The sequence below is a fragment of the Arachis hypogaea genome, chromosome 18, assembly GCF_003086295.3.
Source record: "Arachis hypogaea cultivar Tifrunner chromosome 18, arahy.Tifrunner.gnm2.J5K5, whole genome shotgun sequence".
In the NCBI taxonomy this organism is placed as follows: Eukaryota; Viridiplantae; Streptophyta; class Magnoliopsida; order Fabales; family Fabaceae; genus Arachis; species Arachis hypogaea.
Genome location: NC_092053.1, coordinates 113,766,118 through 113,774,338, shown reverse-complemented (window position 1 = coordinate 113,774,338; position 8,221 = coordinate 113,766,118). Strand labels below are relative to the sequence as shown.

The window sequence follows — 8,221 nt, the reverse complement described above, 5'->3', positions numbered from 1 at the left end:
GAGAGAAGAAGAGGTGGGGTAGGTAGGGATCCTGTGGGGTCCACAGATCTTGAGGGGTCAAGGACTTAGCATCCCTGCTCCATTGAGGCGTGCAAAACGCCCTTAGAGTGCAATCCTGGCGTTTAACGCCAGACTGCTGCTTGTTTCTGGCATTAAACGCCAGCTTTTCCCCCTTTCTTGGCATTGAACGCCAACTTGGTGCTTGTTTTTGGCGTTTAACGCCAGCTTGATGCTTCTTTCTGGCGTTAAACGCCAGTCTGATGCTTCTTACTGGCGTTTAAACGCGAGTAAGCTCTTCCTCCAGGGTGAGCTATTTTTAATGATGTTTTTGATTTTGCTTTGATTTCTGTGACTCCACATGATCATCATCCTAAAGAAAACATAAAATAAAAAAGGAAAACATAAAATTAACATAGATAAGTAAAAATTGGGTTGCCTCCCAATAAACGCTTCTTTATTGTCTTTAGCTGGACCTTGCTGAGCTTTTAATCTAGTCTCAGCTTTGAGCATTCTTGCTCAAGATTGCCTTCAAGATAATGCTTGACTCTCTGTCCATTAACAATGAACTTCTTATTAGAATCAATGTCTTGAAGCTCCACATAGCCGTATGGTGACACACTTGTAATCACATATAGTCCCCTCCACCGAGATTTCAGTTTCCCAGGGAATAATCTGAGCCTAGAGTTAAATAGCAAAACCTTCTGTCCTGGTTCAAAGACTCTAGATGACAGCTTTCTATCATGCCACCTTTTTGCTTTCTCTTTGTAAAGCTTGGCATTTTCGAAAGCAGTGAGTCTGAATTCCTCTAGCTCATTTAGCTGGAGCAATCTTTTTTCTCCAGCTAATTTGGCATTAAAGTTTAGGAATCTGGTTGCCCAGTAGGCCTTATGCTCCAGTTCCACGGGCAAATGACAGGCCTTACCATACACAAACTGGTATGGAGAGGTCCCTATAGGAGTCTTGAATGCTGTTCTGTATGCCCACAGAGCGTCATCCAAGCTTCTTACCCAATCCTTTCTACGGGTACTTACAGTCCGTTCCAGGATTCTTTTTAGTTCTCTATTAGAGACTTCAGCTTGCCCATTTGTCTGTGGATGATATGGAGTTACCACCTTATGGCTAATTCCATATCGGACCATAGCAGAGTAAAACTGTTTGTTGCAGAAGTGAGTGCCCCCATCACTGATTAGTGCTCTAGGGACACCAATCTGTTGAAGATATATTTCTGGAGGAACTTCAGCATTGTCTTAGTATCATTGGTGGGTGTTGCAATGGCCTCTACCCATTTGGATACATAGTCGACTGCCACCAGAATATAAGTGTTTGAGTATGATGGTGGGAAAGGCCCCATGAAGTCAATACCCCATACATCAAGCAACTCAATCTCTAAGATCCCTTGCTGAGGCATGGCGTAACTATGAGGCAGATTACTAGCTCTCTGGCAACTGTCACAATTACGCACAAACTCTCGGGAGTCTTTATAGAGAGTGGGCCAGTAGAAGCCACATTGGAGGACTTTTGTGGCTGTTCGCTCACCTTCGAAATGTCCTCCATATTGTGATGCATGACAATGCCATAGGAACCTTGGAAGAGGAACGAAGAGATCATGCTAGAAATGCTTTCTCATGTTGGACCAAATTGGGGTTTGGATGGATATAGTGATATATAATCCTACCAACATTTTGATTTGGGAATACATGTGGTATAATTAGTGGCCACACTTCATCTCTTCTCATGAGCAATCAGACCAAGGAATTGGCTATTGATCAAGATTTGAGAGATTGAATTACCAAGGAATTGGAATTCAATCACTTAAGATTGCCAAGGAGATCAATGAATGCATTGATTGAGGAAGAGATGAAAATAAACTTGATCCGGAGAATACAACATCTCCTGAGCCTAATGAACTCCCCATTTCTGATCTTACCCATTCTCTTTACTTTCTGCCATTTACTTTTATGTTCATCTTCCCCATTCCCCATTTAAGTTTCTGCAATTTACTTTCCGTCATTTACATTCAGTCTTTTATTTCCAGTAATTACATTTCCTGCCATTTACTTTTCGCCATTTAATTTCCTGTAATTCTCCAATCAAATTCTGCTTAGCTCAACTAGAACATTCCTGCAATTAAAGTTGCTTGACCAATCAATCCCTGTGGGATTTGACCTCACTCTATTATGAGTTTTTACTTGACGACAATTCAGTATACTTGCTGAGGGAAAATTGTTGAGAGACAAGTTTCCGTGCATCAAGTTTATGGCGCCATTTTCGGGGATTAATTTTGTATCAACAATGATTAAATTGGTGGATAACTAGATTGAGCATTTTTCTTTTGTTTGATTTAAATTCTGTTTGAGTAATTTACTTTCAGTTTTAGTTATTTTCTTCCCTTTGACCCTACCTGTTTGTGGTGTTCTCGTATTTGTTACAATTCAGTTTACTAACACACTAACTGTTTGATATATTGCATCACTCACACTAACAGCATTTTTTACAAGAATATTCTCTATCTCCCTTTTGCTTTGGCCTTTTTGGTTACAGGTAGAAGAAGCGGGGCTTCAACTTCTGTTGGTCTGAACCTGAGAGGACCTTCCTTAGATTAAGGAGGGAAGCAAGAAGAAAGAGAGTTGTTGGTGCTGAGGAAGAGGAAGAGTACTTTGAACCAGACATGGATGAGAATATGGAGAACCATCATGAAGAAGAGGCTCACAACCATGGCAGAGAAGGTCCAGTGCATCATACTGGACAAGAAAGAAGAGTTCTAGGCTCTTATATTAATCCAAACCCAGGAAACTGTGGAAGTAGCATCCAAAAGCCAACCATACATGCCAATAATTTTGAACTAAAGCCACAGCTCATCACCCTGGTTCAGAACAACTGTTCATCTGGAGGAAGTGTCCAAGAAGACCCCAATCAACATCTAACCACATTCCTGAGGATATGTAATACTGTGAAGTCTAATGGTGTTCATCCTGACACCTATAGGCTGCTTCTATTTCCCTTCTCACTCAAGGACAAAGCATCTAAATGGCTGGAATCCTTCTCGAAGGAGAGTTTAACAACCTGGGAAGATGTGGTGTACAAATTTTTGGTGAGATTCTATCCTCCTCAAAGAATCAACAGGTTAAGAGCTGAGGTACAAACCTTCAGGCAACAAGATGGTGAAACTTTCTATGAAGTATGGGAGAGGTTTAAGGACTTGACAAGAAGGTGCCCGCCAAATATGTTCAATGAATGGGTGCAGTTACACATTTTCTATGAAGGTCTTTCTTATGAATCAAAGAAGGCAGTAGACCACTCATCTGGGGGATCTCTGAACAAGAAGAAGACCATAGAAGAAGCCAAAGATGTCTTTGAGACTGTAGCGGAGAATGACTACTTCTATGCTTCTGAAGAGGCAACACTAGAGGAGTAATAGAGCTAAATAACGTGGATGCATTGCTGGCCCAGAACAAGCTGATCACCAAGTAGCTGGCTGACCTTACCAAGAAAATGGAGAGGAACCAAGTAGCAGCAATCACCACCTCATCAGCAACCCAAGAAGGAGTGAATGCAGAAGCAGAGGGTGAGTAGGAACAAGCCAACTACATTAGAAACTCACGTAGGCAGATCTATGATCTATATTCCAAAACTTACAATCCTGGTTAGAAGAACCACCCAAACTTTGGGTGGGGAAATCAACAAGATCAAGGCCAAGATCAGAGACATCACAACCCCAACAACAATGCAGCTCACCAACATTCCACACAGAGATCATATCAGCACCCACCTAACAACACCTCTCAACATCCATATCAAAACCAAAATGGCCATTCTCATCCCTCCAACTCCAACTCACCATCATCCGAAGATAGACTCTCAAGGATTGAGACCCTACTTGAAGGCATATGTAAGGAACTCCAAGAGAACAAGGTGTTCAAGGAGGAGGTGCGAGCTAATATCAAAAACCAGGGAGACACCATTAAGAGGCTAGAATTTCAAGTGGGATACCTCTCTGAGAAGATTCCCAAACCTACTGACAGCTTCCCAAGTGACACAGAGAAAAACCCGAGAGGTGAAGCAAAGAAAGTAAGATGGGAAGACTGCAAGATTGTCACTATAAGTGATAAGGGGACTGAGGAAGAGCTGAACAAACCCTTCAGACACTCTGGTGATACTTCAGCAGAGAAGCATGAAGAGGGTCCCCAAGAAACCAAAATTACACAGAAGGAGATTCTGAAACTCTATGCACCTTTTCCCCAAAGACTCAAGGGTGGTGTGGAAAAGAGAATATACTCAAAGTTCCTTGATATGTTTGCATCTCTCCATATAAACATACCATTCATCAAGGATCTCCAATAAATGCCCTCGTACATTAAGTATATGAAAGAGCTGCTGACCAAGAAAAGCTCACTCAAAGGAGGGCAAACAATAGTGATGAATAAGCAGTGCAGTGCTCTCATTCAACTAGAGTTCCCTACAAAAAAGAAGGACCCAGGGAGTTTTCACATCCCATGTGCCATAGGAGAAACAATGTTTGACAAATGACTCTGTGACCTGGGAGCAAGCATCAACTTAATGCCTTTATCCCTTATGAAGAAGCTGTAGATCAATGAGCTAATGCCCACAGACGTAGTCATCAGGCTGGCTGACAAACTCAAAAACAAGCAGTAGGAGTGGTTGAAAACGTGTTGGTAAAGGTTGGGAACTACTTCCTTCCCACAGACTTTGTCATATTGGAAATGGAAGAGAGTCACCTTCACCCAATCATATTGGGAAGACCATTCCTAGCTACAGCCAGAGCGCTCATAGATGTGGAGCGAGGAGAGCTAATACTGAGGATACATGATGAACAACTCGCATTCAATGTCTTCAAACCCTCACAATAAGCAAATCAGGAAAGCAAGGAACCAAGGGGAGAGCACGAAAAAGCACTGGTGGAAGAAACAAGCATTGAAGCACAAGCTGTACACCTGGGAATCCCTTTGGTTGATGAACAAGACAGTCAGCAGTTGTCACAGAAAAAGGAAAACCAGGAGGAACCTAAATTACCAGAGTCATATAAGACCAGCAACAAAATTTCCTTAGAAAAAGAGGTCACAAAGAGCAGGGCAACATCAAAAGGAACAAAGAAGAAGGCACCAAGGAGGTGGAGGAACAAGAAGATCCCTACAGAGGACTTCTCTCCAGGGGATAAAGTGATCTCAGCTTATTTCCCAGTTATCCCACCTCATCTCCCCACCATCCCATCTCAGCTACCTAAAGTTTTCACCATCAACAGGATTCTCTCCTTAGAACATGTGGAGATCCTTGATGAAGCCAATGGAGATAGATTTACTGCAAGGGGGGAAGATTTGAAGCATTACCAACCACCCTGACAAAGTCAGAACGCAAGCTAGTGACGCTAAAGAAGTGCTTCATGGGAGGCAACCCATGTTTTATATGCTTTTAAGTAGTTAATAATGCAAGGTTCATGAATTCCAATTCAACTCTGACATATACTTGAATGAATCCTTTTATGCAGCACATAGTGAAGAACAAGTTTGGTGTTCAAGGCATACTAAGAGAGCATAAATGCAATTCATATCATGTCACTCTTAGAGCCTTGAACAATTAAATAGTCACCAATGTTGCATACATGGACAATTAAATAGTCAATTGGTTTGCATTCATGAATAGCACTTAGTTAGTTAGAAACAAAAACTTTAAAAAGTAGTTATCCCATTTTATAGTTTTGCCGCCACTATCCACAATTTCATTAATCACATCCCTTTTGTTTTGTAGGAAAATTGATGGGACAATTGAAGGAGGAAGGGTTCGGCCACCACAAAAGGAGAAGACTATACACGTGTCTTCAAGGGGAATGCATTGGGAAATGTTGCCATGCAACATTGGAAGAATGACACACTTGGAAATCGAACCAAACCCATCATAAAGTTGATGATCCTTGTGCTCATCCCATGCTAAACCCCATCCGTTCATTATACACCCACTCCATCAATCCACACCTTTCATTCACTCACCACCTGCCTATATAAGTGGTTCTTATTCCGTACCCCATTCACACTCCAATTCCCATTCTCTGTACTCCCCACTCTCGACACCCAACTCTTTTTACCCCATCAAAGACACACTCCCCATCTTCACATATCAACTCCTACTCATGGCATCATCGAGCTCCAAGAGGCAAAAGAGGAGGGAACCGGTGGAGAGCATCCCTTTCGATGAAGGGAGATTCAAAACTGCATTTCATGAACTCGAATTTGAATGGATAAAGCTCAAAAAGATATTGCCTGAGTTAACATTCCAGTTCAACGAGGATGAGTGCCCACAGATTCGAGAGAAGATTGAACAAAGGGGTTGGCAAAGGCTCATGAACCCAGAAGCAAAGATAAATACAAACCTCATCAAAGAGTTTTATGCAAATATGGACAAAGAAGACAAAACCAAGGCCCCCACCTTCAAAAGTTATGTGAGAGGAACAGAGGTGGACTTCAGTCCCAATGCCATAACAAGGACTCTTCAGCTGAAATCGTCACATTTTGATGAGTCCAGTTATCATGTAAGAATAAGTAATGGCCCCGACAATGATGAACTTGAAGAAATTGTGAACGATATGTGTGTTATAGGATCTGACTGGGAAAGGTATTCGGATAGGAGACCCCGGTTCATCAGGAGAGGAGACCTCATCCCGGAATCCAAAGGATGGTTTGAGCTCGTGAGGAGATGTATCCTCCCAGCCGCGAACAATTCTGAGGTTAACACTACTCGAGCTACTATGGTACATTGCTTAATAAATGGTGGAGGCATCAATGTGCACGAAATTATAGCTGAGGGGATTCAAGAGTCAGCCGAGAAGAATGATCCGGGTGCTAGACTTTGGTACCCCAGCACCATCCTTAGACTGTGTACGAAAGCCAAGGTAGTCTTCGAGGACAGCAATCCAAATTGGGTAAACCCTGGGAGGTTAGTTACGCTACAGCGTATAACTTATGTGGCACCCACCCAACAACAAAGAAGGCCTCAAATAGGGAAAAGAACATCACAAGAAGGACCTCACCGAGAAGAATCTCATCAAGAAGAATACCAGCAAGAAGAGTACTATGATCCAACCAACATAAACTTAAATCACATTCACGGAGCCATTGAGGAGCTAGCAAGGAGTTATATGGATGGACAAGAAGAACAACTGCACATTCAAGCCCAAAGGATGGATCGTCAAGAAGAACTACTCTCTAATTGGATGGGTCAGCAGAGGGAATGGCAGAAGCAACAAATGGAGTAGCAACAGGAGCAATACTCCCAGCTCACTCAAGCCATCAATCAAGTGACTGAAAGGCAAAAGCGTCAAGATAAACGCCTTCAAGAACTCAACCAACGCCAGCTGGCTCAAACAAAAGCATTCAATGAGTTCAGCGTGCTCAATGAAGGATGACAACTACATAGGGAAGAGTTCAACATAAACACTCAAGCCAAGTTGAACTATATGTCTGGGCATATGCATAATTTACACTCTGCAATTCCTAGGTATGATACAGTCCAAAAAGATCTAACAGAACAAGAGGAAAGGAAGGTGAAACAGCAGAAGGAAATATTGAAAAAGAAGATGGAAGATGCTGGCTTCTGGAAAAAGTTGATTGGAAAAAGCAAGGGAAGTGGGGGTTCAAGCACTCAAGAAAGACACGAAGAGGACAAACAAGAGGGAGAGCATGAGCACCCCCATGAGTAAAAGGTTATGGAGTTCCCTCTTTGTCCCATCTTTTTTTTCAAGTCTTAAATAAGGAAAATCATGTATGAAATAGAACATGTTTCCATGGTAGTTTAGGATTTTAAATTCTGCCTTTAAGTTTTCATTGCTTGGGTCTATGATTGCTAGTCTAATGTCACTATTGCATTTTCACCTTGCCTACTTGTATGCTTGTCCTTTAAGTCAAATAAAAAGAGATGTTATGAAAGACCAGAGTGATGTTCAATTTGTGGAGTAAGTTCTTAAGCTTGTGGTGTAGTAATTACTTAGCTAAGTTGGTTCACCAACAAGGTAGGAAGGCAACTATCTGTCCTGAATCATATGCTTGAAACACACCCATGAGACTAGCTAAATAACAAGATCCTAATAAGAAAAGGGGAAAGAAAAATGAAAGTTGAGAAATAAAGAAAAAGAGTAAGAAATAAGGCTAGGCACCAAGGGTTGAATCTTAAGGCATGTGTCTGTGGTGCTCCTGTGCAAAGGATATACTTGGAT

General features: G+C 41.9%; 1 non-coding gene across 1 annotated transcript; it reads right to left on the bottom strand.

Moving 5' to 3' along the window:
• Nucleotides 1-3,121: 3,121 nt before the first annotated feature.
• LOC112773731 (small nucleolar RNA R71) lies at nt 3,122-3,228 on the bottom strand. The gene has a single exon (XR_003188266.1). It is a non-coding gene; the product is annotated as a small nucleolar RNA R71 (small nucleolar RNA).
• Nucleotides 3,229-8,221: the final 4,993 nt, after the last annotated feature.